Genomic DNA, 21,012 nt, shown 5'->3' with positions numbered 1-21,012 from the left:
TTTGGGATTCCATGGACTATAGCTTGCCAGACTTTTCTGCCCATGGAGTTTTCCAGGCAAGAATACTGGAGTGAGTTGCCATTTCCTCCTCCAGGGAATCTTCCTGACCCAGGGAAGATCAAGGATTAAACTCATGTCTCTTGCATCTCCTGCATTGGCAGGCGGATTCTTTACCGCTGTACCACCTGCGAAGACTGAGTTATGTCTACCTCCTCTCAAACTCTAGAAAATTATTTTGGACATTTATGGAGGGAGCACTTTCTTTTCATAGGTAACTCCTAGGTCTAGTTTGCCTTCATCTAATTAATTTGATGATTTTTAAAAATACTGCTGCTCTGTAGGCATGGGAGGATACATACAAAATTAACATCAGCCAATATATTAATCTCCATAAAATGGTTGAAGGTTTTTAAAAAAGTCCTTGAAGGAACACTTGTGTGGAAGTCTTCCTATTCTGTCAGGCCCTCCTACCTCTACCAGCTGGAGGCTCATTTCCACAGCATCCTCCTGTACAAATGCTTCAGGATTGAACTCTGTCATTGTCTCTCCTTGCTACTTTCTGGTCCCACAAGTTCAGCCTCTTTCCTGTGTAAGGTCCTTGGAAGGCAAATTCTCATTCTACCGTAGAAGGCAATGCAGATTTACTCTCTAGCTCCTCTACATGGATATCATTTTATGAAAATGTACAAAAGAGCTCAGTTGAAAAAAAGTGTTCATTTAAAAATGTATGGCAAAACCAATACAGTATTGTAAAGTAAAATAAACTAAAAATAAAAATTAAAAAAAAAAGTTAGATACACTTATCCTAGAAAATAACTTACCTTAAAAAAAAAAAAACTACTCATTTTTAATTATCAGTGAGTAGACAGCTCATATGTGAGGGTCTATTGTGTTACAGGGCCTTTTGCAGGAAGAAAAACATCTTTCATCCATGGTTCTGTTGATCCTCAGGATACCATTGAGAGTGATTCTTAGCAACTAATTTAAAGCTGAGGAAACTAAGAATGAGAAAAGTTGGGTGATTTTCACAAGATCACACAGCTGAGTGTCAGGACCAGGATTCTGTCCCTGGTGTGTCTCACACCCAATCCAGGCTTTTAAGTGGACTGGTGCAAACACACACGGGCACACACACGTGATGGGCCTGTGGGGCTGGGACACAACAGAGACACTTGGAGACTTCATGAATCTCAGTTCAAAGCAGAGCATCAAGGAATTAGGACAGGAGTGCTCAGGAGGCCAAATTCTAAGACGAAGGTGTGAGGGACAGACAAATGTAAGGTGAATGAGGGGGCACCGATGCTGGGGATGCCCTGAGCCCCGTGGAGGGAGGCAGGGAGGAGCTGCCAGTCATCACCTGTCACAGGAGCCACGTGGGTGGCAGGAGGTGGTCCTCTCATGCCCAGGCCCTGTCTCATACCTGAGGGCAGAGCCCAAGGCCAGGATAAAAGGGCCTCGGGGCCAGAGCACCTCCATCCACTCCTCTCCTGAGGTGCTGACGACTCTGTGCTACTTGTACTCTGGTGAGTATCCACTGGGAAGGGGATAGGGCCTTGGGGGCTGTGGCCCATATTATTAGAGAGAGAGACTAGGCCTGGAAAGAAGAAGGAGCCAGGAACTGGAAGGAACAGTGAGAGAACCATAGGAGTTTAGTCATGACTAAGGACACTATGAGGGAACCAAAGAGTCTCTGAGGGACTCTCAGGATGAAAGGAAACCATTGGTTGCTCTGACATTCTGAAAGAGGTCTCAGAGAGGGAGCTTGCCTTTGAGAGATACTGAATTCCCTGCAAAGTATGATCTAGGGAAAGCAATTCTCAGAGTTAGGTGAGGATCAGAGGCACTCTGGGAGATTGTTGCATGCGTGGGTCAGGGTAGAGCCTGGGAATGCATTGTACAAGCTCTAGGGGGGAAAAAGCACAAAAAGTTTAATGCTCTCTAGGTCAAGGATAGTGTAAGAGGTATCTCTGAGACTGTCAGAGGCCAGGCTCTGAGTCAAGGGATCTCTTATTTTTCTCTCTAACAAGGTGAACCAGCCAGGAAATTGCTAAGACTCCTTCTAATCTAATGTTGTAAATGTCTAAAATATTCAATTATTTGCAATCTTAACAAAATATTTTTTCTATAAAGAAAATATTTTGGTAATATTTGGATGACGTAAGTGAAAAAAATATGTTTTAGTTAATATCATTTGGTCTCAGTCTTCAAATTTATGAAGCAATTGATGACTTCTTTTTACTTTAAAATGATAAGTTGAGGTTCAAAGGAGATGCTGTAAGAGTAGTTGATAAGATATTAAAATGATAAAAGTGTCAGGTTATTTAAATGCATGTATTAGAAATGATTCTAAAATTTCAGGAAGGGGCAGGGAGGTCTCTCTGTGCTGGTCTGACCTGCTGTCTGTCTCTCCCTCAGCACCCACCAAGATGTCCTGCCAGCAGAACCAGCAGCAGTGCCAGCCTCCTCCCAAGTGTGCCCCCAAGTGTGCCCCCAAGTGTCCCACCCCTAAATGCCCCCCAAAGTGCCCCCCAGTCTCCTCCTGCTGTGGCTCCAGCTCCGGGGGCTGCTGCAGCTCTGGGTGTGGGGGCTGCTGCCTGAGCCACCACAGGCGCCGCAGGTCCCACCACCGCCACCGACTCCAGAGCTCTGACTGCTGCAGCCAGCCCTCAGGGGGCTCCGGGTGCTGTGGAGGGGGGAGTGGTCATTCCTCTGGAGGCGGCTGCTGCTAAAGTGGACGCTGAGCCAAGAAGAGCCAACCTGGGGACAACAGATGGACAAACACTTCCTCCTTCTCCTCCTCCCACACCTCTTGCTGGGCCTGCCACTGTCGCTGAGGGTTTGGGTGAGGCCTTTGAGCTCTGGTCCAGGGGATCCCTATGCCTTGAGGTCCAGGAGCCCCAAACCTCTCCCCCAAACCCATTTATTCACCTCCTTTCCCATATGTGTGGCAGCCTTGGGAACCCCAAAGCACAGACTCCGTGTTCCTCTGCAGCTTCTATTTTTGCATAAATCAGGCTGATGTGAAACAATAAAACTAGAAATCTGTATTTCTTGTCGGATTGATTTTCTATTCCTACCTCATCTACTCATACTCTGTCCTCAACTCCTAGTTCCCTTAATGTGTATCTATAGGCCTGTTCAGAGTCACCTCTTGTGCTACTAATGTCTTTTATAGCAAAACAAAATTTTGTTGATTCAGAATCTAATTCAGGATCCAAAATTGCATTTAGTAGCATGTTTCTTCGATTCCCTCCTGTTTGTGACAGTCCTTCAGGCTTTTTGTCTTTCATGACCTGGACAGTTTTTTATGAACTGTTGGTTCTGTGGACAAACACTCAGTGGGGTTTGTCTGAGATTTCTTCTGACTAGATGTGATTATGCATATTTGTAATGGTTCCCACAGGAGTGATGTGCTATGTCCTTCATGTCAGAAGTTATGCCTCACATGATGTGTAATTGACTCATTCCTGGAACCCTGAAAATTGCAATGCAAGTATTTGGGAAAATTCTGAAAAAGTGAGACATTAAATTCTATTCCATTGCTTTTTTTTTTTTTTTTTTTTTCAGTAGAATCAGGCTTTCCATCCCACCTAAGTAAATTAATCTTGTACTGTTCCAGAGAAATTATAACAACTTTGCCTGAAGTAGTTGCCTTGCAGGAGACTGGTGGTTCTCACCTGGACCCACTCTCACCATCTCCCTTTGCTCTTAGATGTATAAGTGAGCTCAAGTTCAAGTAGGCCTGAAAAGGCATGAGTTGTGACCAACCAACAATTGGATTATAGCCCAAAAGAACTACATGATTTACTCCCTGATTTATACAGACACAAACCCAGGGGTATGGGTAGAATGTAAATTAGGAGCACAGGATAATTGTGGAAGGAACTTCAAGTTGGTTCAGGCCAAATTTATTGATATGATCAGGCAAGCAGATGTTCCTAGACTTAAATTCTAACATTGTGGGTTAAACAGGGCTTTAACAGTTTGGCTGATTGGTTTCCATGAAGAAAAAGGCAGTCTCCACTAAATGAAGGTGAAAATGCAAGAACTTCCTTGGTATACTTCGGAGGAAGGGATCCAGAGGCTTGGGTTGATTGGAATGTTAGAGTGAAGTTATCATTTATATCTGCTCATCCATCCCAGAAAGGTCCAGAGGACTCACCTTTTACCACAACCAGGAGAAATCAATTTGTAAGGAGAGCCCTAGCATCCTTGACTAACTCTGTGATTGCTCATCTCTCTAAGTCAAAAACTACAGTGGCATCTGATGTCACTAAATTGGGAAACCTAAATGCAATAGCAATAATTGGATGGCAGGGCCAAGTGGCAGCACTTAGTCACCAATAGCAAAGTGGGTGTGGTGACTGTAATGGACCTCAACATCAGAGCAGTAGTCAGGATGTTCTGACTCCCAGAGAGCTGTGCCTCTGGTAGTTCATCATGCTGCACTTAGAAGTGAAGTAGACGGGAAGTCTACTAAATTCTCAGTTGATCCATATAAGTGGAAAAGTTCTAAGTCATGTGAACAAAACTCTGACAAGAAAGAACATGCTCCCCAATCAGTTTCTAGTCTTGAGCTAGTTTACAGACCCAGAACTTTTTGAATTAAGGAGAGGCCAGGTCCCCTTAAAGAAGGATCCCAGTACTCTGCCCAAAAGTTATACTGTCAATCTTTCCCCCAACTTTCCTCAAAGGGACCTAGGACCTTTTACCTAGGTGATTATGGTTATTTATGGGTTCAGCAGGATTTTTATTCATAAGGGCTGATGTGTCTATAAAGACCAACACTGAATTCACAATAAGACACTATTAATTGGGTTGATCAGCCAACTGCCTGGTGGCAGGTTGACTGCATCAGAACACTCACATCATGAAAGGGCAGTGCTTTGCTCTTATTGGAATAAGGACTTCCTCTGGATACAGGTTTGCTTTTTTGCATGCAGTTTTTCTGCCAAAGCATTCATCCAAATGAGCCTTAATAAGAAAGGATAAGATGGATAAGAATGCCTTATCCATCATCATGGTATTCCACGTAGCACTGTTTCTATGACAGTGAAAGAGGAGAGTGAAAAAGTTGGCTTAAAGCTCAACATTCAGAAAACGAAGATCATGGCATCCGGTCCCATCACTTCATGGGAAATAGATGGGGAAACAGTGGAAACAGTGTCAGACTTTATTTTGGGGGGCTCCAAAATCAGTGCAGATGGTGACTGCAGCCATGAAATTAAAAGACACTTACTCCTTGGAAGGAAAGTTATGACCAACCTAGACAGCATATTAAAAAGCAGAGACATTACTTTGCCAACAAAGGTCCATCTAGTCAAAACTATGGTTTTTCCTGTGGTCATGTATGGATGTGAGAGTTGGACTGTGAAGAAGGCTGAGTGCCGAAGAATTGATGCTTTTGAACTGTGGTGTTGGAGAAGACTCTTGAGAGTCCCTTGGACTGCAAGAAGATCCAACCAGTCCATTCTCACGGAGATCAACCCTGGGATTTCTTTGGAAGGAATGATGCTAAAGCTGAAACTCCAGTATTTTGGTCACCTCATGCAAAGAGTTGACTCATTGGAAAAGACTTTGATGCTGAGAGGGATTGGGGGCAAGAGGAGAAGGGGACGACAGAGGATGAGATGGCTGGATGGCATCACTGACTCGATGGACATGAATCTGAGTGAACTCCGGGAGTTGATGATGGACAGGGAGGCCTGGCATGCTGCGATTCATGGGGTCACAAAGAGTCGGACACAACTGAGCAACTGAACTGAACTGAATTTTATTTTTTGGCCTGAGTGGCCATGGTGTGCCCAAGCTCTGGATACATCTGTGAGGGTGTTTCTGGATGAGATTAGTATTTGAATCATTGATTCAGTAGATTACTATTCCCAGTGTGGATTGGGCATAATACAATTTTTTGAGAGCCTCAATAGAACAAGTAGCAGAGGACGGAAGATTTTGCCCTTTAAAAATTTTTGTCTAATTTTGTGTGTTGGGACACTGACCTTCTCCTGCTCTTGGCACTGCTGGTTCTTGGCTTTCTGGCCCAGACTGGCATCTACACCATTAGCTCCCCTGATTCTCAGACGTTTAGACTTGGACTGAAGTACACCACCAGCTTTCTCTGGGACTTTACAGCATCCTTTATTGCATTAGCCCAATTTTAAAAATAAATCTCTTCATGCATACATATATATAATCATACTTTTGTTTATCTGAAGAATGCTAACAGATCCAGCAAATAAAGCATAGCAACGGGTCCACTTATAGAATTCACTGTTCTCACCATGTTCCCTATCATCCTCAAGCAGCTGGCTTGATCAGACTGTGGAATGGCCTCTTAAAGACCTAGTTTCTGAAGCAGCATAGTGGGAATACCTTGCAGAGCTGGGGCAAGGCTCTTTAGGAGGCTACATGCTACAGGCTCAAGATCAGCAATCAGTATTATGGTTCTGTTTCTTCTACAGTCAGATGATACAGATCCAGGAGTTAAAAGGTGGAAATAGAGTGGCACCTCTCACTGTTACTTTTAAAGATCTCCTAGCAAAATTTTTGCTTCCTGTCCCTATGACCTTATGCTGTTCAAGAGGTTCCTTAGGTTCAAGAGGTTCCTAAGGGAGGAATGCTTCCACCAGGCCACACAATGACTCCACTGAACTGGAAGTTAAGACTGTCACTCAGCCACTTTAGCCTCCTCATGCCTCGGAATCAACAGGCAAAGAAGGGGGTTACTGCACTTGTTGAGTGATCAAGTCCGATTACCAGCAGGAATTTGGACTATTACTTCAGAATGGAGGTAGACAAGGACATATTTGAATACGAAAATCACTTAGGGCATACCTTAGTACTACCATACTCTTTCATTGAAGGCAGTGGAAAAACTACAACAGTCTAATTCAGACAGGACTACTAATGGTCCAGACTCTCTAGGAATTAATGTTGGGTCACTCCACCAGGTAAAGAAGAACCACAAGTAAGAGTTTAATTATTATTATATTTCCTCCATATTTTGCTATGAATATGCTTGTGTGTATGTGTGAATACAAAGTCTTTTTATTTTATTTCTAATAAAATAAAATTTTATTTTATTTCTAATTTTATTTTATTTCTAATCCCCTTATCACATAAGGAGTATTGACTACTGTATTTAAGTTTGATTCAACTGTGTATCACAATATTTGAGTTTAGGCTATCAAGGAGAAGAGTAAACATTGCTCAAGGATGCTGCATCTTCTATTGGGGAAATGGTTAGTGCATTTTTTGATGTACACAGCATGGTTGTATTATGTTAGCTGGAAATGTGGCCTTGTCATTGTCTTTATTTAGGGAGTAAATGTGATGTAAGGAGATGTATAGGGTTTCACTGGTGGCTCAGTGGTAAAGAATCTGCCTGCAATGCAGGAGACCTGGGTTTGATCCCAGGGTCAGGAAGACTCCCCTGGAGGAAGGCATGGCAACCCACTCCAGTATTCTTGCCTGGAGAATTCTGTGGACAGAGGAGCCTGGCAGGCTACAGTCCATGGGGTCACAAAGACACAACTGAAGCGACTGGGTGCACACGCATGTAAGGAGATGTGTACAAGTGCCAAGCTGACAAGTAGTGAACTGTGATGGTTAACGTTATGTGTTAAGTTGGTGAGACCATGGTACCCAAATTGTGAGTTAAACACCAATCTAGATGTCGCTGTTTAGATTCTTGTTACATGTTATTAACATTTAAATCTGTAGAACTTTGAGTAAACAAATCCTCCATAGTGTGGGTGGACCTCATGCAATAAACAGAAAGCCTTAAAAGACTGAGCGCTCTAAGAGAAGAAGGAATTCTGCCTACAGACTGCAGGCTGCAACATCAACTCTGCCATGAATCTTCAACCTGCCAACCTACTCTACTGATGTCAAGCTTACCTGCCCCTACAACTATGGGAGCCAATTCCTTAAAATAAATTCCATTAGCTACATGCACATGTCCTGTTCATTGTGTTTCTCTGAAGAATTCTGACTAATACGTATGAATATGTGTGTGAATATGTGTTTGTATGACTAATAAGGGCTCTCTGTGTTTTTTATCCATTACATTTTTGTATGTTTATTAATTTTTGGATTTATAAGATATATTTATATGTTAAGTAAAGTAATTCTTTATCAGGTATGTATTGTATTTTTCTTTTCTTGATTTTTTTATCTCATATATGGCATTTTATGCTATAAAATTATATTTTTGTATTTATTTCCATTACTCTAGAAGGTGGGTCATAAAGGATCTTGCTGTGATTTATGTCAAAGAGTGTAAGGAACGAGGTATAAAGAAGGTTGAGAAGTGCTTGCAAATGAGACTCTCAACCAGGGCTGAACATTCTTGCAAACGAGATGTTCTGCCCAGTGTAGGGAGCTAGGTTTAAGGAAGGTTGAGAAGTGCTTGCAAAGGAGACTCTCAACCTGAGCTGAACATTCTTGCAAACGAGATGTTCAGCTAAGAATCCTGTTTGTTCCCGTGGGAAAAGAACATTTCTTGCACACAAAGATGTTTCTCTGATTCCTCAATAGGAACAGACCCTGGGGCAAAACGGATTCTAAATTGATAAGAAAGTTCCCCAAAACAAAGTCTTAGCTGCAGTAAATAGGTCAAGGTAAAGGTTATCTCACCCTGCGCCTGCGCACTGTATAGTCTCTGAATCGTAGTGCTTGGCAGCTTGCCCTGTAGGTTGTTGTGCCAGGGATATAAAATAAAGCAGCTGTAAGAAGCAAGTGTTAAAATATAAAGATTTAAACCACTCTGCAGTGTTGGTGTTTCATTCCGTCGCCAGCAAAAGAGTGTTCTGCCTAGGTTTTCCCCTAAGAGTTTTATAGTTTCTCCTCTTACATTTAGGTTTTTAATCAATTTTGAGTTTATTTTTGTGTATGGTGTTAAGAAGTTTTCTAATTTCATTCTTTTACACGTTGCTGCCCAGTTTTCTCAGCACCACTTATAGAAGAGACTGTCTTTTCTCTACTGTATATTGTTGCTTTCTTTGTCAAAACTGAGGTGCTCATAGGTACGTAGATTTATTTCTGGGCTCTCTGTTTTGTTCCGTTGGTCTATATTTCTGCTTTTGTGCCAGTACCATACCATGTTGATGACTGTAGTTTTGTAGTATATTCTGAAGTTAGGGCAGTTGATTCCTCCAGCTTCATTCTTCTTTCCCAAGGTTACTTTGGCTCTTTGGGATCTATTGTGTTTCCATACAAATTGTGAAATTATTTGTTTTAATTCTGTGAAAAATACCATTGGTAATTTGATAGGGCATCCCAGGTGGCTCAGTGGTAAAGAATCTGCCTAACAACACAGCAGACTCAGGAGACGTCAGTTTGATCCCTGGGTCAGAAAGATCCCCTGCTGGAGGAAATAGCAACCCACTTCATTATTCTTGCCTGGAAAATTCCATGGACAGAGGAGCCTGGCAGGCTACAGCCGATGGAGTCACAAAGAATCAGACATGACTGAGCATGCATGCACAGAGCCACACAGCCAAGCTGATCCTATACTCCTGACCAACAGAAATTGTGAAAATTTGATAGGGATTGCATTGGATTTATAGATTGCTATGGGTAGTATAGTCATTTTCACAATATTGATTTCTCCAATCCAAGAACGTGGTATATCTCTCCATCAATTTGTGTCACCTTTAATTTCTTTCAATAGTGTCTTATAGTTTTCTGCACACAGGACCTAATTAAACTTAAAAACTTTTATACAATGAAGTAAACTATAAACAAGGTGAAAACACAACCTTCAGAATGGGAGAAAATAATAGCAAATGAAACAACTGACAAAAGACTAATCACCAAATATACAAGCAAGAGTTCATGAAGCTCAAAAGCAGAAAAACAGACAACCCAGTGAAAAAGTGGGCAGAAGACTTCAACAGACACTTCTCCAAAGAAGACACACAGATGGCTAATAAGCACATGAAAAGATGCTCAGTATTATTGACTATTAGAGAAATACAAATCAAAACTACAATGAAGTATCATCTCACACTGATCAGAATTGTTGTTCAGTTGTTCAGTCAGGTCTGACTCTTTGCAACCCCATGGACTGCAGCATGCCAGGCTTCCCTATCTTTCATCATCTCCTGAAGCTTGCTCAAACTCATGTCCATTTAATCAGTGATGCCATCCAATAATTCTGGCCTCTGTCACCCCTTCTCCTCCTGTCTTCAATCTTTCCTAGCATCAGGGTCTTTTCAAATGAGTCAATTCTTCGCATCATGCAGACAAATTATTGGACTTTCAACTTCAGCGTCAGTCCTTCCAATAAATATTCAGGATTGATTTCCTTTACGATGGGCTGGTTGGATCTCCTTGCAGTCCACGGGACTCTCAAGAGGCTTCTCCAACACCACAGTTCAAAAGCATTAATTCTTCAGTGCTCAGTTTTCTTTATGGTCCAACTGTTACATCCATACATGACTACTGGAAAAACCATAGCTTTGACTAGACTGATCTTTCTCAGCAAACTAATGTCTCTGCTTTTCAATATGCTGTCTAGGTTGCTCATAGCTTTTCTTCCAAGGAGCAAGTGTCTTTAATTTTATGGCTATAGTCATCTGCAGTGATTTTGGAGCCCCCCAAAATTAAATCTGTCACTGTTTCCATTGTTTCCCCATCTACTTGCCATGAAGTGATGGAACCAGATGCCATGATCTTAGTTTTTTGAATGTTTAGTTTTCAGCCAATTTTTTTGCCCTCCTCTTTCACCTTCATCAAGAGGTTCTTTAGTTCTTCTTCTCTTTCTGCCATAAGGGTTGTGTCATCTGCATATCTAAGGTTATTGATATTTCTCCCAGCAATCTTGATTCCAGCTTTTGCTTCATCCAGCCCCACATTTTGCATGATGTACTCTGCATGTAACTTAAATAAACAAGGTGACAATATACAGCTTTGATGGACTTTTTTCCCAATTTGGAACCAGTCTGTTCTTCCATGTCCAGTTCTAAGTGTTTCTTCTTGACTTACATACAGGTTTCTCAGGAAACAGGCAAAGTGTCCTGGTATTCCCATATCTTTAAAAATTATCCACCCTTTGTTGTGATCCACACAGTCAAATGCTTTAGTGTAGTCAATGAAGCAGAAGTAGATGTTTTTCTGGAACTCTCTTGCTTTTTCTATGATTCAATGAATGTTGGTAATTTAATCTCTGGTTCCTTTGCCTTTTCTAAATCCAGCTTAAACATCCTGAATTTCATGGTTCATGTACTGCTGAAGCCTGGCTTGGAGAATTTTGAGCATTATTTTGCTAGCATGTGAGATGAGTACAATTGTGCAATAGTTTGAATATTCTTTGGCATTGCCTTTCTTTGGGATTGGAACGAAAACTGACTTTTCCAGTCCTGTGGCCGCTACTGAGTTTTCCAAATTTGCTGGCATATAGAATGCAGCACTTTCACAACATCATCTTTTAGTGTTTGAAATAGCTAAGCTGGAATTCCATCACCTCTACTTGCTTTGTTTGTAGTGATGCTTCCTTAGGCCCACTAGACTTCACACTCCAGGATGTCTGGCTCTATGTGAGTGATCACATCATCATTGTTGTCTGAGTTATTGTGGTTATCTGCCATGTAAGGCCACCCAAGATGGACAGGTCATGATGGAGAGTTCTGACAAAATATAGTCCATTGGAGAAGGGAATAGCAAACCACCTCAGCCCTCTTGCCTTGAGAATTCCATGAACAGTATGAAAAGGCAAAAAGATATGACATTGAGAAATGAACTCCCCAGGTCTGTAGGTGCCCAACATCCTACTGGAGAAGAGCGGAGAAATATCTTCAGAAAGAATGAAGAGGCTGAGCCAAAGTGGAAACAACACCCAGTTGTAGATGTGTCCCATGGTGAAAGTAAAGTCCGTCAGAATGGCCATCATCAAAAAGTCTACAAACAATAAGTGCTGGAGAGGGTGTGGAGAAAAGGGAACACCCTTGCACTGTTGGTGGAAATACAAATTGATATAGCCACTATGGAGAACAATATGGATATTCCTTTAAAAAATTAAGAATAAAACTACTATATGACCCAGCAATCCTACAACTGGGCATATACCCTGAGAAAACCAGAATTTAAAAAGACACATGTACCCCAGTGTTCATTGCAGCACTGTTTACAATAGCTAGGACATGGAAGCAACCTAGATGTCTATCAACAGATGAATGGATAAAGAAGTCAAGGTACATATACACAGTGGAATATTACTGAGCTATAAAAAGAATGCATTTGAGTTGGTTTTAGTGAGGTGGATAAACTTAGAGCTTATTATACTGAGTGAAGTAAGTCAGAAAGAGAAAGACAAATTTTGTATATTAACACATACATATGGAGAAGGCAATGGCACCCCACTCCAGTACTCTTGCCTGGAAAATCCCATGGATGGAGGAGCCTGGTGGGCTGCAGTTCATGGGGTCGCTAAGAGTCAGACATGACTGAGCGACTTCACTTTCACCTTTCACTTTCATGCATTGGAGAGGGAAATGGCAACCCACTCCAGTGTTCTTGCCTGGAGAATCCCAGGGACGAGGGAGCCTGGTGGGCTGCCGTCTATGGGGTCACACAGAGTCAGACACGACTGAAGTGACTTAGCAGCAGCAGCAGCATGGAGTTTAGAATGATGGTACTGATGAACCTATCTACAGGGCAGCAGTGGAGATTGCAGACACAGAGAAAAGGCTTTGGGACACAGTGAGGGAGAGAGAAGTAGAATGATTTGAGAGAGTAGCATTGAAACATATACATTACCATATGTAAAATAGATAGCCAGTGGGGATTTGCTGTATGACACAGGGAACCAAAACTGGTGCTCTGTGCCAACATAGAGCATTGGGTTGGGGTGGGAGATGAGAGGGAGGTTAAAGAAGGATGGATGTATACCTATGGTTGATTCATGTTGATGTATGGCAGAAACCATCACAATATTTTAAAGTAACTATCCTTCAATTAAAAATAAAATAAAATTTAATGGCATTTTAAAATTTAGTTTATTAATTTTTTCCTCTATAAATTATGGGTTTGTGTCACTTTTAAAATATCTTCTCCTCCTCATTAATTAAGCAACAATCATTTATACTTTCAATTTCTTTGGAGTGTTGTTTCATTGTTTATAACTTAAAAGAAGATTTACATGAAGGGAACATGTGTTAATGTTTTCCTTTGTAGTTAACATTGAAGAGTGGGAGAGTACAGAGGAAAATTAACTCAGCCTGATTACTTCCCATTAGATATCCAGTTTCTTGTTAACTTGAGGGAATGATGTAGAGATAGAATCCTTGGATGAATCGGTGACCTCAGAAAGCCTTTGGTTGTGAAAACGGTACCAGAGCCACTGACAGCTAATATCCAAACCAAAGCTCTGACTCATTACTTAAGTCCAAACAGATTAGTGTTTCAGGCTGCCCTGCCTTGAGGCAGAAGTGTGGACCATATGACCTCTTAACCCTCTCATTCTAGGAATCAGGAGCCAGGCTCTCCTGTGTGAGCCAAGGCATGGATATCCTGGCCACTCCCCATAACTAAGATCATTGGAACAACCTGAGCCAGTGTCATAACCAGGTGAGACAGGGGCAGAACTCTGCAGGATGACGTGGTCATCGCGGCTCACGGTGCCTATCTCAGGGTGAGGTCTCCTAGAAGGATGATCTAAGTCATGGGGAAGAGCTGTTTATAAACTAAAGAATCAGTGCTTTTCTGTGTGTAGTTTAGTTGCTAAGTCTTTAACTCTTTGCAACCCCATGGACTGCAGCATGCCATGCTTCCCTGTCCATCACCAACTCCTAGAGCTTAGCTTGAAGAATTTGGAGCATTACCTTATTAGCATTCAAAATGAGTGCAATTGTTCAGTAATCTGAACATTCTTTGGCACTGTCCTTCTTTGAGATAAGAATGAAAACTGACCTTTCCTGGTCCTGTGGCCGCTGCTGAGTTTTCCAAATTTGCTGATGTATTGAGTGTAGCACTTTAATAACATCATCATTTAGGATTTTAAATAGTTCTACTGCAATTAATTAATGTATCCCAATAAATATTCATTGAATGAATGCCCTGAATCATTAGGCTAATTTGCATTCCCAGTAACAAGGCTTTTTGAGGGACCATTTGCATACAACCCACCAACAGTAGTTTTAGGAACATTTTTTTCATTTTTTAAAACAATATTCACTTATTTATTTATTTGGTTGGTTTTGTTGGGTGTTTGTTGCAACACACGAAAGATCTTCATTGTGTCATGCAAGATCTTTCATTGCAATGCACAGACTCTCTAGTTGTAGCACCCAGGTTCTAGAACTTGGGCTAGGCAGTTGTGGTAATTATGCTTAGTTGCCCCATGGCATGTGGGATCTTAGTTCCCTAACCAGGGATCAAACCTGGGTCTGCTGCATTGCAAGATGAATTCTTAGGCCCTGGATTACTAAGGAAGTCCCTTAGGAGCCTTTTTAATCTCCAACAATATATTATGAATCTAAGAGGTCCCTCCTGCAGAAACAAGTTCTATTCTTTATTAGTGAGGTGGAATTTTTTTTCTAATCTAATTTCAGTGGAAACTAGAAAATTTTTTTCATTTCTTTCTTCATTTTTTTTGTATTGATCATTTATGACTCTTCCAAATCTTTTATAGAAATGTTTACTTGTTTATTCTTTTTTTTTTAGTTTTTTATTTTTTAAATTTTAAAATCTTTAATTCTTACATGCGTTCCCAAACATGAACCCGCCTCCCACCTCCCTCCCCACAACATCTCTCTGTTTTTCTAGGGATATTGATACTGTAACTATCATATGTAATCTATTTCCCAAGTTAATTATTTTTATTAAAATTAATTTTTAGAGCAATTTTAGGTTCATAGAAAAACTGGGGAGAAGTTACTGCTATTTCCCATATACTTCCTATCCCAACACCTGCCTAGCTTCCTCCATTGTCAACATCCCCCACCAGACATGTACATTTGTTACACTTGATGAAGCTTCCACTTATACATCATTATCATATAAAGTCTATAGCTTACATTACCGTGTGTTCTTAGTGTTCCACATTTTGTAAGTTTGGACAAATGCGTAATGACATATACCCACCAGTATGGTATCATACAGAGTATTTTCACTATCCTAAAAACACCCTGCCTATACATCCCTCTCCCACCCCAACAACTTGGCAATCACTGATCTTTTGTTTAACAAGTCTTATCTATTGATTTATTTTAACTTTTGGCCATAGCCTGGAGCATGTGGGATCTTATTAATAGTTCCCTGACCAGAGATCACACTTATACCCCCTGCATGGGAAGATGGAATCTTAACCACTGGACCGCTGGGGAAGCCCCAATTACTGATCTTTTAATTTTTGCACCATTTTGCCTTTTCCATGATGTCATATAGTTGGAACCATACAATGTGTAGCCTTTTTATATTGGCTTCTTTCACTTAATAATATGTATTTAAGCTTCCTCTCTGTCTTTTCATGGCATGATAGATCATTTCTTTGTAGTGTTTAATAATATTCCATTGTCTGGATCTACCACAGTTTGTTTATTCACCTCCTAAAGGATATCTTGATTGTTTCCAAGATTTGACAATTATGAAAAAGCTACTCTGAACATCTGTCTATAGATTTTTGTATGGATGTAAGTTTTCAACAATTTTAGGTGAATACCAAGAAATGTGATTGCTAGATCACATGGTAAGAGAACATTTGGTTTTTTAAGAAGTTGTATTCCAAAATGGTTGGAAAATTTTGCATTTCCATTAGCAATGAGTTAACATTCCTATTGTTCCACATCCTCACCAGTGTTTGGTGTTGTCAGAATTCAAGATTTTAGCCATTATGACAGGTGTGTAGTGGTATCTCATTGCTGTAATTTGCATTCCCCATGGCATACAACATGAAGCATCTTTTCATATGCTTATTTGCCATCTGTATGTCTTCACTAGTGAGGTATCAGGCCCTTTGTCTATTTTTTAATTGTTTTTTTTTTTTTTTTTTTTCCTGATGATTGTTGAGTTTTAAGAGCTCTTTGAATGTTTTGGATAGTACTCCTTTATAGTAGAAAATATTCTCTCCAGTCTGTGGCTTATTTTGTCAGCCTTAACACTGTCTTTTGCAAAGCAGAAATTTTTAATTCAGTACAACCTAGCTCATCAATTATTTATTTCATGTATCTTGACTTTGGTGTTGTATCTAAAAAGTCACTGCCATACCCAAGATCGACTAGGTTTGCCTCTGTTCTTCTAGGAATGCTATAATTCTCATTTTACATTTAAGTCTGTGATCCATTTTCAGGATTTTTTGTTTGTTTGTTAAGAATATAAGTTCTGTGTCTAGATTCATTTTTTCGCATGTTGATGTCAAGCCCCATTACATGAAAAGACTATCTTTGTTCCATTATATTGCTTCTTTTTTCTCCCAAGTACCAGTTGACTATAGGTTTGGGAGGGGGGTCTATTTCTGGGCTCTCTATTCTGTTTCATTGATCTATTACCTATTGTTTTGCCAATACCAAACTGCGATGATTATGTAACTTACTTATAGTAAGTCTTGAAGTCAGGTAATGTCAATCCTTATGAGTTGATTCTCCTTCAGTATTGTATTGGCTGTTCTGGGTCATATATGAAGATCATATAATCTTTAGAATCAGCTTGGTGATACCCACAAAATAATTCTTGGGATTTTGATTGGAAGTGCATTGGATTTATAGAACAGATTGGGAAGAATCAACATCTTGATAATATTGAGTCTTTCTATCCATAAACATGGAATATCTCTCCATTTATTAAGTTCTATGATTTCATTTATCAGAGTCTTATAGTTTTCCTAAAATAGATTTTACACATATTTTATTAGATTTATACCTGAGTACTTAACCTTGGGGGCGCTATTATAAATGGTGTTGCATTTTAAAATTTCAAATTTCATTTGCTCATTTCTGGTATATAGGAATGCAGTTGCCACTTGCTTAACTTTGTACCTTCACCTTGCTATAACTCTTTATTACTATCTTTTAAATTTTCTACAAAGATAATAATGTTGTGAACAGTTTATTTCTTCCTTCCCAATCATATCCTTCCCAATATATCTTTAACTTATTTTTCTTGTCTAATTGCATTAGCTAGAACATCCAATACCACCATGTGGAAAAGGAGTAGTGAGAGGGGACATTCTTGCCTTGTACCTGATCTCAGAAGGAAAACTTTGAGTTTCTCATCAATTTTGTATTCCTGCACCTTTTCAATGGTATTTTCTACCATTTAGAATTTAATTTTTACATATTTAACCATGTAGATTACCTGTATCTACATTTTCCTTTATATACTGTGGATCTTATGCTATTCTTAATTAAAGTTTTCTCCAAAGAATTAACTACCAACTACATTTTAAAGGTATTGATTGTATTTGTAGTTATATGACTACATATATTTGACAAAACATTGAATTGTATGTTAAAATTAGCAAATTTTATTGCATGTAAATTATACAGAAACAAGTGAGTTTTTTAAAAATAAAGATATATTCCATCTATATTTTTGTATGTATATATTTTGTATATTTAAACTGATGGAGGAGTCAAGTAGAGATTGTTAGGAGAAGGGTGAGGGATGCGGAGCATAGGAGTGAAGGATGACAGTGGGAAGAGAGAGGAAGAAGAAGCTGTCTGCCTCCTGGTCATGTCTGAAGGGCCCAGTTAGGTATATGAAGGGATGAAGGGAGCCAGAAGTTGAAGAAGCTATGTTCACAGCTAATGCTGCTTCAGGATATTGGTTAAAAGGGAAAACAAAGAATTAGGAGAAAATGCAAACCTATAAAAATACAAACTTTTCCCTTCTGACCCATGACCCTGTCAACTGTCTACTGAGGCCTCTGCAGGCACCAGCAGAGAAGGTACAAGAATAGAATAATGGTGGCCAAAACATGAAATGAACTCTGTCTACATCAAGTCAGTGAGCAGACTCTGTATTTATTATTTTAACTCGGGCAGCAGGATGCCAGAAGTTGCAGAGGGACATGGGGTCTATGCTTGGGATTCCCAGGGCCATCACACATAGGGCAAAGGAGGTGAATAAATGGGTTTCAGGGAGAGGTCTGGGGCTCCTAGACCCTAGAGCACAAGGATTCTCAGGACCAGAGCTCAAAGGCCTCACCCAGACTCCCCAGCAAGACGGGCAGGCCCAGCAGGAGGTGAAGGAGGAGGAGGAAGTGTTTGTCCACTGACTGTCCCCCAGGTCAGCTCTTCTTGGCACAGGGTCCACTTCAGCAGCAGCAGCCTCCAGAGGACTGACCACTCCCCCCTCCGCAGCACCCAGAGCCCCCCGAGGGCTGGCTGCAGCAATCAGAGCTCTGGGGTCGGCGGCGGTGGGACCTGCGGCGCCTGTGGTGGCTCAGGCAGCAGCCCCCACACCCAGACCCCGGAGCTGGGGCCACAGCAGGAGGAGACTGGGGGGCACTTCGGGGGACACTTTGGGGGGCATTTAGGGGTGGGGCACTTGGGGGCGCACTTGGGAGGGGGCTGGCACTGCTGCTGGTTCTGCTGGCAGGACATCTTGGTGGGTGGGCTCAGGATCTGAGGGAGAGACAGACAGCAGGTCAGATCCAGCACACAGAGACCTCCCTTCTCCCTTTTGCTCTCTTAGCATCACTTATAATCTTAAAAGCAAAATATCCAGTAGTTTTACTACTCTTAGTAGCTTTCCCATACTCTTGAATCTTATATTTGAAACTTCAGCACAGCCTTGTAAGTCAGATAAGAACTTTCATCTATTTGTACAAAGTAGTAACTAAGACCAAACAATATAACAAAACATCTCCAAGAGTCTAAAATCTTATAAGTGGAGTTGGAACTGATTCTATCTATGTCTTCCAAATCTGAAATTGTCCAGTTTATAGGCCATTTAAGGACAAATTCTTTCTTAAAGAAAAAATACAGCACTTTTTATTCTGTAAAGTCAGCAATGCAAAAAATCTTACAGATTACAGCTCTCATTAAGCTCACTTATATTAAAGATCACTGTGGTTGTTTAGTCGCTCATCATGTCTGACTCTTTTGCGACACCATGGACCGGCCCACCAGGCTCCTCTGTCTGTGGAACTTCCCAGGCAAGAAGGCTGGAGTGGGTTGCCATTTCCTTCCCCAGGTGATCATTCTGACCAGGGATCAAACCCTCACCTCCTGCATTGGCAGGTGGATGTTTTACCACTGAGCCACCAGGGAAGCCCTTTATTAAAGAAGAGATTAGTAATCCTCTCAATCGGTACAGCCCTGGGACTTGAACCTCTGCCCTCTGATCTCAGTCCAGGGAGGTCCCGTCTCCCTAAGCTGATGGGTTGCAATGATGATCCTTAGGCTTACTATTTCTTAATCAACATGGAAGTTTGTAAATGCACTTCCAGACCCATGAATAAGCATGGAGAAGTTTAATAATAAGCAAGTTTAAAAATCCCAGTGGAGCCTGAGGTCTCTGTCTCGGGCTGCTCCTTCACTGCAGATGGGGGCGGGGCTATATTTTCCCTTGTGCACTCCCTCCTGACACCTGTCAGAGTGGAGCCTGGTGTCTGTCAGGTCACCAGTGTCCCTGTCCTGAGAGGCCCTCTCCACTACAGGCCAGCTTGTTTCCTTTAGAGCACAGCCGCCTGACTCTTCTCCCTATGTTCCCAGTTGGTACCAGATCCCGCCTTGCATCCCTCCCTCAGTCTTCCTGTGCCCTGCTCCTCTGACACAATGACCTTACTCTGTGAACTTCCTGCCTTCTCGTTCATATCTGAGCATCCTCTGTGGAAGGCCCCACTCCAGTTCTCAGAGGACGCTTACCTGTACACACGCAGCACAGGTTTGTCAGCACCACAGGAGAGGAGTGCATGGAGGTGCTCTGGTCCCAAGGTCCTTTTATCCCAGCCTTGGTCTCTGCTCTCAGGGGTGAGACAGGGCCTGGGCATCTGGGCATGAGAGGACCGCCTCCTGCCACCCACGTGGCTCCTGTGACAAGCGATGACTGGCAGCTCCTCCCTGTCTCACTCTCTGAACTCAGGGCAGCCTCTCCAAGTAGCATGGAATAGAGCTGCTTAGAAACAAGGAGTGGAGGAGTTGGGAGACACTTTACTTTGGATCTTCTGTTTCATTCTCCTTGAGAAATACCAGCATGGAAGTCTCTTAGCTCCGGTTTTTGTTGCTCGGGGCCCAATCACTTTCTTTTCTTCTTCCTTCAGATATAAATTCATTACTCATGGCAGTCTGTTTCAGACTGTAATTTGGAGATGTCTTCATATTTCTCCACTTAGGTTACCCTGCCAGTCTGTCAAAGGTCAGCAAAACTTGATCTGTCCCCCAGATATGCCCCATGGCTTGTTTCACCATAGCCTGCAAACTAAGAATAGTTTTACATGTTAAATGTTTGTGAAGAGAAATCAAAAGAAGACTCTGTCATGAAACATGAAAGTTATAATAAATTCAAATTTCAGTGTTCATAAAGTTTTACTTGGAACCAGGCCTGCTCATTTCTTTACTCTCCAGGGCTATTTTCACATGGAGGTGGCAGGATTAAATAGTTTGGGTTCCCTAGGGTTCCCAAAGCCCAAAGTATTTATTTTTTAGCCCTTACCAAAGTTTGCTGATGTATCCCATTGCTTTTATGAGCTCGAGATCAGACAGATATAGAAAACAATCTTGATTCTGCCACTTGCTAGCTGTGTGCCCATGCCAAATTACTTGAGTCATTTTTAGTTTTGGTTGTTTGTTCCTCAGTTATAAAGTACAGGTAGTGATAAAAATATTTCACAAGGATATTGTTTCAGTCAGTTAGACAGTATAAAGAAAAGGACTGGTGGAAGACTGGTAATGTGGTGGATCCTCAAGTTATAAGATGCCTATGTATCTGCAAATAAAGAGAAATTATATAATTTTAAACCATAACTTCCTTCAAAGAAGGGTAAATCTGGATTTTTTTTTTCATTCTTTTGTTTTTCAAATTACTTGTTCTGCTTAAATATCTTGACTTGGTTTTTTTTTTTTTTTTTTT

General features: G+C 41.1%; 1 long non-coding RNA gene across 1 annotated transcript; it reads left to right on the top strand.

Moving 5' to 3' along the window:
* Nucleotides 1,456–3,045, top strand: LOC108635657. The gene is made up of 2 exons (XR_001917912.1): nucleotides 1,456–1,523; nucleotides 2,416–3,045. It is a non-coding gene; the product is annotated as an uncharacterized LOC108635657 (long non-coding RNA).

This window comes from Capra hircus, chromosome 3 (genome assembly GCF_001704415.2).
Source record: "Capra hircus breed San Clemente chromosome 3, ASM170441v1, whole genome shotgun sequence".
Lineage (NCBI taxonomy): Eukaryota > Metazoa > Chordata > Mammalia > Artiodactyla > Bovidae > Capra > Capra hircus.
This window is presented reverse-complemented; position numbering and strand designations above follow the sequence as displayed.